Here is a 19,915-nt window from a genome sequence, read left to right as displayed (position 1 = left end):
TCAGCTAGACTTGGGTCGTGATTCTACCACAAACTGTGTGACCTTGGGCAAGTCATGTCGCCTCTTTGAGCCTGTTTGCTCATTTGTAAATGCAGGGAACACTCATTGCCTCTTGATGGCCAAGAAGTGCTTAGCATAGCGCCCAGCAAGCTTTGGATGGTTATTTTAGGTAGAAGGAACTTTGTAAGCAAAGGCAGGGAACAGGATGAATGTTCAGAATACCAGGTAGATGACATGATCCCTCTTCCCTGCTGGAGTGGGGTGGGGGTGGGGGGCACAGGTCTCTCAGCCACAGCAAATGGGGGGAGCTGGAAGCCCTTCCTGGAATCAGCTGTGTATTCTAAGCTGAGCCCCCGTCTTAAGCAGGTTTGCTCCCCTGGACTCTGGCAGTCCTCACATATAACTGGACAGAAAATGCCAACCATCATACTTCCTTGTCAAGCTTCAACAAATCTCCTCCAAATTCCTGCGACCTGCCAAATTCTGGTTCTGGTTCCATGTCTCCCCCTATTTTTTTCCATCTGAGTCTTTCTCAGTTCTGGTATGACATTGATAAACTGCAGTGCTGGATTTCCCTGAGCTATGAAGTGAAGTGAAAGTCGCTCAGTTGTGTCCGACTCTTTGCGACCCCATGGACTATATGTTTATCAGTCCATTCCCGCTGCAACCCTAGACTCCATTCTCTTTTGCTTGAATTTGAGTTTTTTGTTTGAATTTGACTCTTTGCCTAGGTTTGGCCCCTTGTTTGTTTCTTGTGTTTTCTTCTGGAAGCTCCAGGGCAGAGTCTATTTCCTAGTCTTCTCCAGCTTCTTGAGGCTTCCCCGATTCCGTGGTTCATAACCCCTTTCCTCCATCTTCAAAGCCAGAAGACTTACATCTCTCTTACCATTCCTTCATAGATTCCTCTCTGCTTCTGTCTTCTGTTTTCTTCTTCTACTTTTCTTTTTTAAATCACATTTCCTTGTGATTACATTGGACCCACTGGTGTAATCTAGGGTAATCTCTCCATCTCAAGATCCTTACCTTCATGATACCTACAAAGACCCTCTTGCCATGTAGTTTAACAGATTCACAGACTCTGGGGATTGGGATGTGGACATCTTTCAGTTCAGTTCAGTTGCTGAGTCGTGTCTGACTCTTTGTGACCCCATGAACCGCAGCACGCCAGGCCTCCTTGTCCATCACCAACTTCCAGAGTGCACCCAAACCCATGTCCATTGAGTCGTTGAAGCCATCCAACCATCTCATCCTCTGTCATCCCCCTCTCCTCCTACCCTCAGTCTTTCCCAGCATCAGGGTCTTTTCAAATGAGTCAGCTCTTCGCATCAGGTGGCCAAAGTATTGGAGTTTCAACTTCAACATCAGTCCTTCCAATGGACATCTTTGGAGGGCTATTATTCAACCTACCATAGTCTTCTCTCTGCTCTTGAAACATTTGTGTCTGTCCTACATGAAAAATACATTCACCTATTCAAAAGTTCCTTCAAAGTCTCAGTCTTTTAAATTATCAACTCAAAGTCCAAAAATCTCATCCAAATCTCTCAAGCTCAAAAGTCTCAAATCTCATCATTGAAATTATCTGTGTTAGAAATTGGATGACACTCAGTATAATCTATCCTGAGGCAAAGTTTCTCTCCATCTGTGGACTTGTGAAACGAGAAAACAAGTTTTCTGCTCCCAAAATAGAATAGTGGTGCTGGCATAAGGCAATAGTTATAGACATTTGCATGCAAAACAAGAGAAAAAGAAAAGATAAAGGAATCACCAGTCCCAAGCAATTTCAAAATTAAGTTGGACAAACTCCATTCGATTTCAAGGCTTAGGAAGCTCAAGGTTCAGCCCTCTGGGCCTACAGCTTTGCCTTCTGAGTCATTTTTCCTTTTTCTTTAAAGATAGCACCTGTTTCAGACTTCCCTGGTGGCTCAGACAGTAAAAGCATCTGCCTACAACTCAGGAGACTCGGGTTTGATCCTGGGTTGGGAAGATCCCCTGGAGAAGGAAATGGTAACCCACTCCAGTACTTTTGCCTTGGAAATCCCATGGATGGAGGAGCCTGGTAGGCTTCAGTCCATGGGGTCGCAAAGAGTCAGACGGCTGAGAGACTTCACTTTCACTTTTCAGGCTAGACTTTTTTTTTTTTAAGATTTTATTATATATATATTTTAACATTTATTTTTGTCTTTTCATACTGTTCATGGGGTTCTCAAGGCAAGAATGCTGAAGTGGTTTGCCATTCCCTTCTCCAGTGGACCACATTTTGTCAGGAAAGGAGTATGAAAAGGCTGTATGTTGTCACCCTCTTTATTTAACTTATATGCAGAGTACATAATGAGAAATGCTGGGCTGGATGAAGCACAAGCTGGAATCAAGATTGCTGGGAGAAATATCAATAACCTCAGATAGCAGATGACACCACCATTATGACAGAAAGCGAAGAAGAACTAAAGAGCCTCTTGATGAAAATGAAAGAGGAGAGTGAAAAAGTGGGCTTAAAACTCAACATTCAGAAAACTAAGATCATGGCATCCGGTCCCATCACTTCATGGCAAATAGATAGGGAAACAATGGAAAAAAGTGAGAGATTTTATTTTTTTTGGCTCCAAAATCACTGCAGATGGTGACTGCAACCATGAAATTAAAAGACGCTCGCTCCTTAGAAGAAAAGCTCTGACCAACCTAGACAGCATATTGAAAAGCAGAGACATTACTTTGCCGACAAAGATCCACCTAGTCAAAGCTATGGTTTTTCCAGTGGTCGTGTATGGATGTGAGAGTTGGACTATAAAGAAAGCTGAGCACTGAAGAATTGATGCTTTTGAACTGTGGTGTTGGACAAGACTCTTGAGAGTCCCTTGGACTGCAAGGAGGTCTAACCAGTCCATCCTAAAGGAGATCTGTCCTGAATGTTCATTGGCGGGACTGATGCTGAAGCTGAAACTCCAATATTTTGGCCACCTGATGTGAAGAACTGACTCATTAGAAAAGACCCTGATGCTGGGAAGGATTGAAGGTGCGAGGAGAAGGGGACGATAGAGGATGAGATGGCTGGATGGCATCACCGACTTGATGGACTTGAGTTTGAGTAAGCTCTGGGAGTTGGTGATGGACAGGGAAGCCTGGCCTGCTGGGGTTCATGGGGTCGCAAAGGGTCAGACATTACTGAGAGACTGAACTGAACTGAATATTTATTTATTTATTATGTGAAGCTGCACTGGGTCTTTGTTGCTGTGTGTAGGCTTTCTCTAGTTGCAGCGAGCAGAGACTACTCTTCATTGTGGCGCGTGGGCTTCTCATTGCGGTTGTGTCTCTTGTGGAGCGCATTCTCGAGGTGCATGTGATTCAGTAGTTGCAGCCCAAAGGTTCAGTAGTTGTGGCACATGGCCTCAGTTGCTCCGCAGCATGTGAACTCTTCCCAGATCAGAGGTTGAACCCAGGTACCCTGCATTGTTAGGCGGATTCTTATCCAGTGCAGCACCAGGGAAGTCCCTCAAGGCTAGTTTTATCAGCCCGTTTCTTGCCTATAGAATTTTGGGAGTTGTGTAGTCTTTCATTTCATTCTCTCTGTCCCTTTTAGCCCAAGTTCCACTGTTTCTCCTGGTGTAAAATTCTCAAGAACTTTATAGATCTCTCATGTACGTCCCAAGAATGCACTCCACTAGACAAGAAGATCCATAGATCTTCCCTAGATAATTTCATTTCTATTTTTGGCTTCTGTTGAGATACCTGAGGGGAATCTGTGGGTTACATACTTTATCTCTCCAGAACACCTTGTGTGACTGAATACTCCAGTCTTTTGATCTTTCAGAGAAATTAATAAGAGATTGTCAAATACATCCTCAGCTTTTCCCCTCCAGGAGCTTTCCTGGCAGTGAATCTTTTCATGTTAACATCATATGCAATCTAGATAGGCTGAGAACTCCCCAAATCAAGTCCTGGTTCTTATTTGTTGGTCAGTTCTTCCCTCAATTTATCTGTTTCCTCTCTCATTTTACCAAAAGTAACAAGAAACCAGGCCACACCCTTCAACTCTTTGCCTGGAAATCTCCGCAGCTAAATATCCGAGTTCATTGTTGATTAAGTTCTGCTTTCCACAGAACTCAGGCACACAGTTCTAATTTGGGCGGAAGGGTGGGGAGCTCCTGAGTATCACCCTTTCCTCCAGTTTCCAGTGACATGTCCCTCATCTCCTCCAAGCGGAGCGGGAGCTCTCAGAGGCAGCGCCTCCAGCACCCGTATTGCTACAAGTATATTCGTGTGCTTTAGGTATTCTTCCAGTCGTTTATGTTTTCTTGGCCGTGCTTTTTTCTGAGTCCTCACCGGCAGTCCACCCATATTTCTCCTAAGGTCTGTCCAAGGTGATCCAGGGTTTTTTGTTTCATGTCTCTCAGAGTTTTTCCTGCCTCTTCCCACTGTCCAACTCCAAAGTCACTTCCACTTGTTTAGGTATCTGTTACAGCAGATGTTATTAGTTCTTATTGCTGTTGTAAAAAATTACCCAAAATTTAGTGGCCTAGAACAACACAAGTTTGTTATGTCAAAATTCTGTGGGTCAGAAGTCCAACACTGGGCTAAAATCAAGAGCTGAGCATAGCTGCTTTCCTTTCTGGAGACTCTAGCGGAGAGTCTATTTCCTTTCCTTTCCTTTTCTACCTTCTCTCTCTCTTTTTTTTTATTTTGGCCACGCCATGAGGCATGTGAAATCCTAGTTCCCTGACCGGGGATCAAACCTGTGCTCCCTACATTGGGAGCACAGAGTCTTAACCACTGGACCGCCAGGGAAGTCTCCTTTTTCTACCTTCTAAGGGCTTCCCACATTCCTTGGCTCACAGTCTCTTCCTTCCATTTCTCACAGCCAGTAGTGTTACATCTTTCTTACCATTCTTCCATAGCAAAAACTCCTCTCCCTCTGTCTTCTGCTCCTCACCCCACACTTTCACTTTTAAGAATGTTTGTGATTACATTGAACTCATCTGCTTAATCTAGGAGAGTCTCCACATCTCAGGAGCATTAATTTAATCATGCCTGCAAAATCCCTTTGGTCACATAATGTAACATATTCATAAATTCCAGAGATTAGGATGTGAACATGTTTGGGAGGTCATTATTCTGCCTACCACCACACCCATGCAAATTTTAGCCAGCATGGCCTCCCCAGACAAATTCGATCATGTTAGTCTCCTGTTTAAAATTCTTAAAATGAGTTTTGCCTTGGGGGCATGATGCTGAGTGAAAGAAGCCAGACTGAGAAAGAAAACAACCATATGATCTCACTTATATGTGGAACCAAAAAATGAAAAGCAAAAAATCTCATGGATACAGAGAACAGATTGGTGGTGGCCAGAGGCAGGGACTGGTGATGGTGGGGTGGGTAAAATAGGTGAAGGCAGTCAAAAGTTATAAACTTCCAGTTGTAAAATAAGTAATCCTTGGAAATGTAGAGTTCAGCATGATGGTGATAGTTAATAATACTGTATTACATAAGTGAAAGTTGCTAGGAGACTAAATCTTAAATATTGTTTATCACAAGAAAAAAAAATTGAAACTTTGTATGGTGATGGATGCTAAGTAGACTTATTTCGGTGATCATTCCATGATATATATAAATATCAAAACATGCTGTAAACCTGAAACTAATATGTTATATGTCAATTATACCCCCAATTTAAAAACCCAAAACCAACAATAGAAAAAACCTCTTAGGTGGCTCCCTGTAGACTTTGGGATGGACTTCCCAGGTGGTGCTAGTGGTAAAGAACCTGCCTGCAAGGCAGGAGACGTGGGTTCGACGTGGATCAGGAAGATCCTCTGGAGGAGGCAATGGCAACCCACTCCAGTATTCTTGGCTGGAGAACCCATGGACAGAGGAGCCTGGCAGGACCATGGGGCACAAGGAGTCAGACACAACTGAGGGACTGAGCACAGACTTCGGGTTACTGATCAGATTCCTACTGTAGCTGTTATAAAGCAACGTTTTGCAATCTGTTCATCCGTATCTCCTGGACACTCTCACCTTCCCCCTCTGTCCAGCCTCAAGCACCCCACTAGACAGCTACACTGGGCTGTTGCGGCTACACAGTTCCATGACCGCGGTCACTGTTCATCGAGTTCAGTGTCAGGTCCAGTTGAGCATCATCCTCTTCTGGACCTTCCCTGGGCTAGGTGTCCCCCTGCAACACCCTCCAGCACTTTTCCCAAGGCAGGATGTGTTTTATGGCATTGGAGTGACCCGTGGACTTTTCAGTGTCTCCCTCTAGATTGTAAGTCTGTGAGGGCAGGGACTGTGCCTGCCCGGCTGCCGTGTCCTCTCTGCGTGGTCCCGCTAAGGTTCATTGTGAAGTAGGCTCTTCCTGAGTTTTCTTTGAGAAGTGATGGACACGATTCCTTCCAGCTCACACATTCTGTTCCGTGAACTCCACTGCAGGGTATGCTGGAGGATTTTGGCAGAGGTGTCCAAGGCAGTCACCGTGCTTGTGGGAGTGATGTGAGCTTTGAATGACAGAGGCAGAAGTGAGAGTGCTAGGTGGCCAGACTGTTGCCTCTTTAATGATTGCTGCTGATTCCCAGCTCAGAAGGCAACACTTCCAGCCCCAGCTGTCGCACCCCAGAATATTCAAGGAGTTTCCTTTCTGCTGATGGAATGGAGACTTCTCAACTCTAAAAGTTCCCATTTATTTGTTTTAATTTTGTTTTTTGTGAAAAACAAAATAGTAAGTAACATCCAGATTCCCACCTCTTAAAAATTCTTTCTTTCTCAAGCTCTCTCTCTCCACATACACAGACACACAAATGTGATCTGCTTTTCTTCAACATATCAACATATCATGGATTTCATTGATCAGTACATACTCTTTTTTTAATGCCTGCATCTATTGTATGCAATCATGTAATGTTAAAACCATATTCCACAAATGAAGGACACTATTGTGGATTCCAATTATTGTTTTTTGCAGTTACCAATGTTGTTCTTCAATCTGAACCTTAGGAACAATCCATCCCCAACCAAATTCAAATCTGTTTTTGCTCAGCTTCTCCTCTTACCCTGCCTCTATCTTGCCTTCTACACAAATTTCTGTCCTTTCCCAGGTTTTTTATTCCAAACCAGGTACAGGTAGAGAGAGGAAGTTGAAGAGGTCAGAGAAAAAGGTTGAAGCCTCGAGGCTTTTGGAGGTTTGGCCAGTGAGAGGCCTGGAGAATAGGGGATGAAGTGTGGCTGCGGCTTCCCTTCAGCGCCCTTTGGGAAATAAAGCATTGAAATTTTTTTCTACTGGAACTTGATTTTTTTAAATTTTCTTAATTAAAAAAAAACTTTTTATTTTGTAGTGGGGTATAGCCAATTAACAATGTTGTGATAGTTTCTGGTGTACAGCCAAGGACATGGTGTACATGTGCGTGTCTCCATCGTCCCTCAATCTCTCCTCCCAGTCAGGCTACCACATAACATTGAGCAGAGTTCCATGTGCTATAGAGGAAGCCCTTGTCAGTTATTCATGTTAAATATAGCAGCGTGTATATGTTCATCCCAAACTCCCTAATTATCCCTTACCCCCATTCTTCTCCCTGGCAGCCCTGTTTGTTTTCTAAGTCTGTGAGCCTGGTTCTGTTTTATAAGTAAGTTCATTTATATCATTTCTTTTCAGATTCCACATATATAAGAAATGTGATACGATATTCCTCCTTCTCTGTATGATTTACTTCACTCAGTATGACAATCTCTGGGTCCATCCATGTTGCTGCATATGGCATTATTTCATTTTTTTTTTTAACAGCTGAGTAATGTTCCATTGTATCTAAGTACCAAATCTTCTTTATCCATTCCTCTGTTGATGGACATTTAGGTTAGGTTACTTCCATGTCTTAGCTATTGTAAGCAGTGCTGCAATGAACACTGAGGTGCATGTGTCTTTTCAGATCATGTTTTTCTCTAGATACATGCCAGTGGGATTGCAGGGTCATGTGGTAGCTCTATTTTGAGTTTTTTAAGGAATATCTATGCTGTTCTACATAGTGGCTGCACCAATCTACATTCCCACCGACAGTGCAGGAGGGTTCCCTTCTCTCCACACCCTCTCCAGCATTTATTGTTCATGGATTTTTTAGATATAGGCATTTTGGCTGGTGTGAGATGATATCTCATTGTAGTTTTGATTTGCATTTCTCTAATAATTAGTGATGTTGAACATCTTTTCATGAACTGGCACTTAATTTTGATTGCTGAGCATTTTTTCTGAAATATAGTTGATTTACAATCTTGTGTTAGCTTCAGGTGCACAGTAAAGTGATTCAGTTATACACATGCATTAATATGTATATATCTGTATTCTTTTTCCTATATTCTTTTCCAATAGAGTTTGTTACAAGATATTGGATATAGTCCTTGTGCTATACAGTAAATCCTTGTTGTCTATCTGTTTTATATATAGCAGTGTGCATCTGTTAATCCTATAGTCCTAATTTATCCCCCATTCCCCTTTCCCTTTAGTAACCATAAATTTGTTTTCTATGTCTGTGAGTCTGTTTCTGTTTTGTATATAGATTCATTTGCATCATATTTAGATTCTGCCTATAAGTGATATCATATAATATTTGTCTGTGTCTGACTTCATAAGTATGATGATTTCCAGGTTCATCCATGATTGCTGAGCATCTTTGAATGTGACTCCATGTAAAGACTGGCCTGTTTGGATGTGTGAGGATTACCAAACAATACTGCAGTGGATACCATTGAATGTGCTTCTTAAGGTGTTTTTACTATTATTTCTGTAGGATCCATCGCCAGATGAGGACTCCCTTGTTCAGTAGTATGTGCATTTAAATATCACTCCAAAAAAGGTATCAAACCACTTTCCAAAAAGTTTGTAGCCCCTTTTATGCTCCCACCATGGTTTGTGAGCCTGGCCATTTTTCTACACCCTCACCAACACCAGACCTTATCTATCTTTCATGTGTTTGCTACTGTGATAGGAAAAACATGCTCTAGCCAAGTAATTGCTTTTCTTTTTATTAGTAGGGAGGTTGTGCCAGACATTTCAATGACACAATTTTGATGAAGTTGACATTTTCACTCTATGTTTATGAATATGAATGTTTTAATCAGAATTGTACCCAGGGTTTTACAGAGCTAATACTTTCAATTCCTCCAGAGTTCCAATGAGTTATCCAAAATTGTACCATAAATGGCAGAAATAGGCTTAGAAATCAGCTCTCATAAACTCTAATTCAAAAAGATACATACACCTCAATGTTCATAGCAGCACTGTTTACAATAACCAAGACATGGAAGCAACCTAAATGTCTGCTAACAGATGAATGGATAAAGTAGGTGTGGTACATACATACAGTGGAATACTGTGTTGTTCAGTCACTCAGACATGTCCAGCTCTTTGCAACCCCGTGGATGGCAGCACACCAGGCTCCCCTCTCCTTCACAGTATCCTGGAGTTTGCTCAAACTCATGTCCCACTGATGCCATCCAACCATCTCATCCTCTGTTGTCCCCTTCTCATCCTGCTTTCAGTCTTTCCCAGCATCAGGGTCTTTTCCAATGAGTTGGCCCTTGGCATCAGGTGGCCAAAGTATTGGAGCTTCAGCTTCAGCATCAGTCCTTCCAGTGAATATTCAGTACTGATTTCCTTTAGGATTGACTGATTTGATCTCCTTGCTGTCCAAGTGACTCTCAAGAGTCTTCTCCAGCACCACAATTTGAAGGCATCAGTTCTTTGGCGGTCAGCCTATTTTATTGTCTAGCTCTCACATCTCCACATACTGGAAAAACCATAACTTTGAATATATGGACCTTTGGAGACAAAGTAATGTCTCTGCTTTTTAAAACGCTGTCTAGGCTTGTCATTGCTTTTCTTCCAAGGAGCAAGCATCTTTTAATTTCATGTCTACAGTCACTGTCCACAGTGATTTTGGAGCCCAAGAAAATAAAGTCTGCCACTGTTTCATTGTTTCCCCATCTATTTGCCATGAAGTGATGGGGCCAGATGCCATGATCTTAGTTTTCTGAATGTTGAGCTTTAAGCCAACTTTGTCACTCTCCTCTTTCACTTTCATCAAGAGGCTCTTTAGTTCTTCTTCACCTTCTGCCATAAGGGTGGTGTCATCTGCATATCTGAGGTTTTTGATATTTCCCCTGGCAATCTTGAATCCAGCTTGTGCTTCATCCAGTCCAGCATTTCTCATGATGTACTCTGCATAGAAGTTAAATAAGCAGGGTGACAATATACAGCCTTGATGTACTCCTTTTCCAATTTGGAACCAGTCTGTTGTTCCATGTCCAGTTCTAACTGTTGCTTCCTGACCTGCATACAGATTTCTCAAGAGGCAGGTCGGGTGGTTTGATATTCCGATCTCTTTCAGAATTTTCCACAGTTTACTGTGATCCACACAGCCAAAGGCTTTGGCATAGTCAATAAAGCAGAAATAGATGTTTTTCTGGAACTCTCTTCCTTTTTTGATGATCCAGCGGATGTTGGCAATTTGATCTCTGGTTCCTCTTCCTTTTCTAAAACCAGCTTGAACAACTGGAAGTTCATGGTTCACATATTGTTGAAGCCTGGCTTGGAAAATTTTGAGCATTACTTTACTAGCGTGTGAGATGAGTGCAATTGTGAGGTAGTTTGAGCATTCTTTGGGATTGCATTTCTTCGGGATTGGAATGAAAACTGACCTTTTTCAGTCCTGTGGCCACTGCTGAGTTTTCCATATTTGCTGGCGTCTTGAGTGCAGCACTTTCGCAGCATCATCTTTTAGGATTTGAAATAGTTCAACTGGAATTCCATCACCTACACTAGCTTTGTTCATAGTGATGCTTCCTAAGGCCCACTTGACTTTGCATTCCAGGATGTCTGCCTCTAGGTGAGTGATCACACCATCGAGATTATCTGGGTTGTGAAGATCTTTATTGTACAGTTCTTCCGTGTATTCTTGCCACCTCTTCTTAATATCTTCTGCTTCTGTTAGGTCCATACCATTTCTGTCCTTTATTGAGCCCATCTTTGCATGAAATTTTCCCTTGGTATCTCTAATTTGGAAAGTCCCATAATCATCCTTTTATCCCATGTTAGAGATGAGGACACCAAGGCACATAGAGGTTAAGTAGATTGCCTGCAGTCAAGCAAAAAGTAAGTGGAAAGCTCTTCATTATTTCTCATCCTCATGACAACATGTGCAGTGTTATTTTCTCTGCAATTCAAACACCCATTTTCCATCCTTTCTAAGGTCACTCACAGGAGCACCTTTTCCATTACGGCATCTCACAGGCACTTGTTGGAAATAGAAGAGGACTGGTGAGTCAGACAGACAGCAAGAATTTTCTCCAACCTTTCCAGAGAGTCCAGGTTGGTGGGGGGGACAGTACTCCCCACAGGTCCTCTCAGAGGATGTGGGGGTAAATTCCCCACCAGTAAGGGGGAGCAGGTGTCTGGTCATGAGATTCCCGTCTCAAGAAGTCAGGGAATAGCTGCCCGGCTGGATCCAGTACCAGAGACCAGGCCAGAGGAGCCAGAAGAAAAGTCATGAGATCCCCCAGCCATGACCTTCAGCAGGGTACCCAAACAGAACCAGCTGAACCTCAGGCTACCTCAGCACTGGGTATATAGGAATCGGGTCAGACCCATCACACTGTTTTGAAGATCAGCAAAAGGCACAGAAGGCAACACACAAATCTGAGATCCCTGCCTATGACACCATAAGAGCTTGGCCAGATGAGGTCCAGGAATCAGTGAGCACTTCAAGAGCAGACCAAAGTTCAACAAAGGGTGATACATCTGTTTACTGGCAAGAGACAAAACCAAGAGGAAGATTGTTTTACTGGTGCAAAACTGAACTTGTGTGGCAATTCGCAAATCTGGGCTACTTCCTGTTTAGGCACTAGTTGTGCAATATATTTGGGTAATAGGACCCCGCCTTGCTAGATCAAGGGAAATTCCCACCCGGCTCAAGGGTGCTGACAGTTACCTGGAGGTCTGTTGAGTTTACTGGATGAATATTTTAAGGATGTGGTACTTGAGGGCTAAGAACCTAAAAGCCTGCTTAAACTCAGGAACTGATTGAAAAGAACCAAAAGAACACCATTGTCAAACAGTTTAGTCCTGTGAAGAATGTTTCTGTATAATCTTCTAAAACATTTTTTATAAAGTAATTTCTCTGAGTTAAGAAACATAAGTAATAATATTCTGCCCTACTATGCTGGTTCATTCATCCTAAGTAATGGTTGTAAACTGCCAGAGTTGAAAGACTTCTGAAGACACAAGGGAGGGGAGAGATCCAACTGATCCTACTCTTTAAAAAAAATAAAAGTACATATATTTATTTGGCCACACCAGGTCTTAGTTGCAGCACCCAGGATCTTCAATCTTCATTGTAGCATGTGGGATCTTAGTTCTCTGACCAGGGATGGAACCTGCAGCACATGCATTAGGGGCATGGAGTCTCAGCCCACTGCACCACCATGCAAGTCCCCAGTTAAGCCTACTGTTTATGGGGAATCACAGGGACAAGTCACAGGTGACAAGTTCTTTTGCACTTATTCCACTCGCCTTGGAAACATTCACTCCTGTTCTATTTTTCGGGTGACTTCTTGGTGCAAAGGGTGCCATTCTGGATTGTCCCAGCCTTGATGGATAGCAGTGGTTCTTACATTGTAGATGTTCCATCTCCTCCTTTCTCATCATTTGAAAGAGGCAATAGAGGGCAGGACTGAGAGGTTTGTGGAAAGAGGAGGAACTGTAGGACCTAGCAGGTGTTTCTCCCACACTGGAGGAATACCCATCTCTCTGGGTATCTGTTGGAGAGTGCTCATTTCAGAGATTTCACAGGAAAGGACTCTGGACAGGAAAATGGAACTCTGGTGCTAGTCTGAGCTCTGTCCTTCTCTAGTTAACCTGGACCTCGAATCTGGTTGGAGTCTGAATTTATTCTGGTGATAAATACAAAATCTAATGACTAATTCTTTGATTCCTCAAAGGAGTGATTCTTAACCTCGTTTGGGTTGTGTATATCTTAGCAAAATTTAGGGCCCACTCCTCAGAAAAGTGAACACACCTGCACAGCCATGTTCTAATGAAATCCTTGTTCTAATTTTACAGGATTGACAAGGTTTAAAGTCCATCTGTGGGCCCAGGTTAAGACATCCTCCAAGCTTTAATGATATTAGGAACAGTGTAGAGCTCAACCTCCTCAGCACAGCACACAAGGCCCTTTATAATATGGCCCTTTGCTCTTTCTCCAGCTTCTCCTAATGCTCATCACCTGGACTCTTTCTAACAATTCACTGTTCTCCTTTCCCACCTCTGCTCTTTCAGGAATACTCTTTTTTTTTTCCTGCCTGGACTGTTCTGCTTGATTGCCTGGAAACTAACTCTATTAAGATAGAGTTAAGCACTCCTTTTTGTATGTTATGTGTACCAAAATAGGGCATCTTGATGGGCTGTTTGATCATTGGTATCAAAGCAGTCACTTTGTCAAATCTCCATGTTGACATGTAAAAACAGTGTTTCTTTTAGCCAGTGTGGCAGGACAGGATTTTCTGTCCCCTCTTTCCCCTGGGCAGGGATCCTTTCTGCCTAATTATGGTAAGAAACACCATGCCATGAGAAGCAGATAATATTAATAAGAATTCAATTTCTATGTCTTGTAGATTCTCCCATCTGAAGAATTTGCCAAGTTCTAAGGCCATTTTGGGGACTTCTTAGGTGGCACTAGTGGTAAACAATCCTCCTGCCAATGTAGGAGATGCAAGAGATACAGGTTCCATCTCTAGGTGGGGAAGATCCCCTGGAGAAGGAAAAGGCACCCCAGTCCAGTATTCCTGCTTTGAAAATTTCATGGACTGAGGAGCCTGGTGGGTTACAGTCCAGGGGACTGCAAAGAGCGGGACATGACTGAGTGAGCACACACAGAAAGCTATTTTTGCAGAAGAGTGACAAGATCTTCTGCTGCTTTTCCATGATGGGGTCAGGAATGATGCTGTCTATCGCCCTGACCATCATAAACCCTGTGGCAGATGCTGTCTGCTTACTGTACACAGCCATTCCCAGCCCTCTTCTCTACTGCTGCCTTCAAGTCTAGGGCCTAGAAAACTATACATGCCTTCCCCATCATCTTTGTAGTTAGGGGTTGAGTCATGTAGCCTGATTCTGGCTAAGGAGTCTTAAGGGAAAGTATGCTGGAAAGTTCTGGGAAATTTTTTGCTTTCCTGATAAAAGGAATTTAAAGCATTCTTTCCCCCTCTTTCCATCTTCAAAGATAATGTGATGTTTGGCACTGTGACAACCGTTTTGTGACCATGAGGTGATGAACATGAGAGTGGTTCTCAAACTTGAGTGTGCACCAGAATCACCCAGAGGGCTTCTTTTGTTTTAATATTTAATTAATTAATTAATTTTTGGCCATGATGGGTCTTCACTGCTGCACCTTCACTGCTGCACGTGGGCTTTCTCTAGTCGTGGTGGCTGGGGGCTGATCTTTACCTGAGGTGCACTGCAGTGACTTCTTCTTGTGGAGCACAGGCTCTAGAGCCCACAGGCTTCAGTAGTTGTGGCTCACAGGTGCTATAGCAGGGGTCTATTAGTTGTGGTTTACAGGCTTGGTTTACCCGAGGCATGTAGACTCTTCCTGGACCAGGGATTGAACCTGTGTCCCTTGCATTGGCAGGCAGATTCTTAACCACTGGGCCACCAGGCAAGTCCCAGAGGACTTCTTAAAACACAGACTGCTGGAACCTATCCCAGACCTATTCCTAGGTCTGGAATGAGCCTGGGAATTTGCATGGTTAGTAAGTTTTCACGTGATGCTGATGCTACTGAGCTGGGGACCACCCTTGAGAACCACTGAACATGAAGGTGAAAATTCAATAGCCTGATGAGGGCACAGCAGAAAGATAGAGTGTGGGTGCTGATGGCCTTGTCAGGCAGCTGAATCAATGTAAATAATTGCCCTGCCTCTGGATTTCTTGTTCTGTGAGAAAATAAACCACTATTTGTTTAAGCCATGGTTATTTGGATTTCTTGTGACTCACATTCAAAAGCATTCTGAATTTACAGAGAGCGGAACTCTGTGCGGAGGGCAGATGGAGAGAAAAATCCAGGCGGATGCTTATCTGAGGCTAATTTAGCATGGAGTAAAAACCGCTTCAACAGGAAATGTTTTGAAACATCTCTCAGAGTTCATGGGTATTGATCATAGAAAGACTGTGGGTTTTTAAAAATATTATGTTAACTAAAAATGTTCTTATCAAAATAAAACATGTATAAAATTTAAAAAATCTGATTTTATGAAGCTTATAATGACAGAGGAGAATGCCCTGCTCCACCCCTACCCATCCTGTCCCTACTCCTTTGAGGCAACCATTTTCAATTCTTCTTGTTTCTTCTGGAATTTACAAGTTTACCTAAATGACATGCTTATACTACAATTATATACCTTTTGGGCTTTGTTTATTCATGTCCTGCTGTGGAAGATGAGCACTTAGATTTCTTTCTTTATATCCTTCCCTACTCCACGCCACATGCTTCCTGTCCAACATTTCCCCAGTGTAGTTAAATAACAATGTTTTGTTCAGTTAATACTCAATCTCTCTCATATTATGACTAAATATTATTGACAGTTGAGTCTTGTATTCATTGATTACATTTTTCTGGCTAATTTTTCCCCTCTGGAGTCAATAACTGCTCCATTTTTATTTGTTTAATTTTCTATGAATCTATGATAGATTCACTCCAGCTAATCTCTGAATTTCACTTTTCTTGGCCCTGGCCATTCAGTGCTGCAGTCTAGGGTGGCCATTCTGTTGTATCACTGTCACCTTGGAATTTCCCTTCACCATCACCGTGGGAATAGCCTCTGTCCTTGTCCTCCTAAATATTCTCCTTTTTGGACTTAGTGTTTTCATTTTTCTTGATTTACTCTGTCATTTTGGACAAAGTATGCATCAGTAAGGGTTCTGAGAGATGAATTAGTTAGGGTTCCAACAGGAAGCATATGGCCAACACAAAGAGGGCAACTGAAGAGAATTTAAAGAAGGAATCATTTTACAAAATGTGGGCAGGGTTTAGAAAAAAAAAAAATCAAGGGGCATGATGTACCCTGGGGTTAGCAACAACCGGAAGCTCTTACCCTGGGAGCAGGTGTTCCCAGAACATGGCGAGAACCACAGCTACAGGAGAGGGCTGTCTCATAGGCACTCTGGCCGTCACTTAGGAACGTGGTAGTTCTGTCAGCAGGGAGAAAGCAGAGAAAGTAAATAACTCATCATCTTCTTTTTTCAATTTTCTGGCCATGTTGCAATGTCATGTGGGATCTTAGTTCCCTGACCAGGGATCTAACCCATGCACCCTGTGTTGACAATGTGGGGTCTGAACCACTGGACCACCAGGGAATTCCCCGAATGACTCAGCTTCTATTTGCTCCTGCCCTCTGATATTCTACTCATGCCTCCAGTTGGCTGAATCCAACCAGAAGTCAGTGTGCAGAAGAGCTGATACTGGGCACAGAGCTTCTTGGGGCACAATGCAGTGTGAAGGGTGGAGAGTAGGGGCAGGAGGAGGCAATGAGGCACAGCCAGCATAGGAAGCAAAATTTTTAAATTTAGAGTATCTGAAAGTATCTTTACTCAGTGCTGCCTTTAGAGCAATAGTTTTGCTAGTATAGAATTCTGAGCTGGCATTTCTTTTTCCTTTGGGATTTTGGAGGCAATTTCCATTGTCCCCAGGCCTCCAGAGTTGCTCTTGAGAACTCTGTGCCATTCTGATTCTTGAATTCTTTTTGTGTGACTCGTTTTTCCTTTCTGGAAACTTAGGATCCTCTCTTCCCCCCAGTGTTCTGCTCTTTGATGAGGGTTAAGTTTCTGTTATCATACAACAGGGTCCCCAGAGTAGGCCAGGCAAGGTTAGGCATACTTGCTCAATTCCTCCTAGGCCCTGAAAATGCAAGAAATACAAATATCGGTGCCCACTCTCCTGCATCATTCCATAGCTGCAAATCCAACTGCTCACATGTGATGCCTGGTCACCATTATGCACCTGCGAGCAACATAGCAAGAAGGCTGTGATGGTGAATTAGGCAGGGATTCAGACACTGCTGGTACAGAGGGCTCTGCCTCCTCTCCCAGATTATTAGTGGTTGATGATAGTCATGGGAAATTTTCTTGTGAAACTAAGAAAGAGAAGAGGCTTCCCTTGTGGCTCAGTCAGTAACGAATCCGCCTACAGGAGATGCAAGAGATGCGAGTTTGATCTCTGAGTCGGGAAGATCCCCTGGAGAAGGAAATGGCAACCCTCTCCAGTATTCTTGCCAGGGAAATCCCATGGATAGATGAGCCCTATAGTTCATGGGGCCACAAGTGTTGGACACGACTTAGCAACTAAACCACCACCATCATCTAGAGAGAGAAGAGAGGTCGAGACGTTTAGCAGAGGTCAGAAGCTCAAGCTGTCTTGAGAAAAATGGTGGGTTGATACACAGCATTGAAGTCTGTGCCCCTCAGATTCCTTGGATCTCTGGACAGTGGGCCTGAGCCCCTAGGTGAGAGGGAGAGGTTCAAACACCAGCTAAGCTGCCTTTAAGCAAGACCTTGTAGGACTCACACCAGTCACTTGGGCCCAGATGACAACGTGTGAAGGAGTTGGAGAGGAGCCATCTCTCTGTCCTTGCAGGGGACTACAGCTGATCACCTGGAGTCCTGAAAAGTGCTGTGAACAGCAAGAAATAGTGCTGTTGACAGAGACATGGCTTTCTCACAGAGCATCCCATGAACAACAGAAAATGGAGACTCTTCTCAGAGTCTCAGGCTGTGGAAATAGACAAATGGGAACTGGAGCAACAGAAGAGGGCACACACCTCAGCCTCAGAGCTCAAAGAGTTGGCCTACAGAGCAGACATATGTCTGCAAGGCAGCGGAAGCTTTTAAATAATCACAAGTTCTCTATACTGAGAAAAAATTGAGAGTTGACTGAAGAAAGCTATTGAATAGATTATGAGTTCACTTGAGACACTGAGTTCATTTACATGTGATAACATGGTAATAAAGTGGGAAACCTAATTATCCAGCTTCATTTTCAATTTTTATTTTATATTGGAGGGCTTCCCTTGTAGCTCAGTTGGTAAAGAATCTGCCTGCAGTGCAGAGACCTGAGTTCGATTCCTGGATCGGGGAGACCCCCTGGAGAAGGAAATGGCAACCCACTCCAGTATTCTTGCCTGGAGAATCCCATGGACAGAGGAGCCTGGCAGGCTACAATTCATGGGGCTCCAAGTGTCAGACACAACTTACTGACTAAACCACCATTTTATAATGGAGTATAATTAATTTATAATGTTGTGTTAGTTTCAGGTATATAGGAAAGTGATATAGTTTTACATACACATATTTCTATTCTTTTTCAAATTCTTTTACCATATAGGTTATTACAGAGTACCGAGTAGAGTTCCAGGTTCCCACCTATACTGTGGGTCCTGGTTGGTTATCTCAGTTTTCTTGACTAAGGTCATTTTATTGAGTATTACCTTGAATAGGCAAAGTGTCTGACCAGCAGATTAGAAACTGCTTTATTTCAGTATATGACTCAGGAGATCTGATCTCTTAGCAAGAAGATACACTAATGATAGTTTCCAATAACAACAATCCCCAAATATTCACCATATCATTTTTTTGGGCGTAGTATTCTGGGCAGTTTACCACAGTGACTGTTCTAATATAACAGTTTAAAAACAAGTTTCTATTTTGTACTTGTATTTATGTGAGTTGGGGTTTCAAAATATTCTGATATAAAGACCAAGAGGAGAAATCACCTGGAAGTTGAGTATATGTGGTGTCAGGTCTCTTCAATTTATCCCAGTTTTCTGAACTCCATAGGTATAATGCAACCAAACTGTGTCCAGTAGCCACTGAGACAGATTAGAAACTCCTCTCTGGTGGTAGCTAATGTGAAACAGTTTAATGACAAGATAACACAGTCACAGTATGTAATAGAGGGAACATTTTTGCAAGAATTGTCAAGGAAAAATTCAAGACTTCAAAACAAATATGTGTACTTGGGAAGAGAAGAAGTTTGCTTTGGCTGTATTCTGAGACCCTGGAATATGCATTCACTTTCCCTCTGCATTTTTTTTTTTTCTTTTTTTGACTGCATCGCCTGGGATTTTAGTTTCCTGAAAGTGAAAGTGAAGTCGTGTCCGGCTCTTTGCCACCCCGTGGACCCACCAGGCTCCTCCGTCCATCGGATTCTCCAGGCAATAATACTGGAGTGGGTTGCCATTTCCTTCTCCAGGGGATCTTCCCAACCCAGGGATCGAACCCAGGTCTCCCACATTGCAGGCAGACACTGTAACCTCTGAGTCACCAGGGAAGCCCTCCACCTTATGAGAACTCAGTGTTAAATCCCCTGCTGTGAACCAGGAAGTGGGCTCTCAGAAACTTTCAGCACCTTGATCTTTTACTTCCCAGTCTCCAGAGCTATGAGAAATACATTTCTATTTATAAGCCTCCCAGTCTATGGTATTCTGTTATGGTACTAAGACAAATGCCATCTTGAATGTTGATGGTTTCCATGTCAGAGGGAAAGAGAATCTGAGGAGTCTGAAAGCAGTGATTAAATGCTTAAGGCATGAAGGGACACATAACCTTTCTGCTCAAACTCATTGGCCACACCCAACGGTAAGAGAGCCAGGAAATAAAATCCTACCATGTGCCCAGAAGGCAGAAGGCCAGAAATATTTAGTGAAGAGCATTGATTGTCTATCACTCACTGTGTGCCAAGAGCTATTCTAAGTATACTACAGGCATTATCTCAGTTAAGCTTCACAAAAATCCTGTGAAAGAGGTGTTTAATATCACTGTCGTTCACAGTTTGTAGATGAAACAATCGAGGCACAGAGAGGTTAGGTTACCTGGTGGAAGTCATATAGATAGTAA

This window comes from Cervus canadensis, chromosome 2, assembly GCF_019320065.1.
Source record: "Cervus canadensis isolate Bull #8, Minnesota chromosome 2, ASM1932006v1, whole genome shotgun sequence".
Classification (NCBI taxonomy): domain Eukaryota; kingdom Metazoa; phylum Chordata; class Mammalia; order Artiodactyla; family Cervidae; genus Cervus; species Cervus canadensis.
This window is presented reverse-complemented; position numbering follows the sequence as displayed.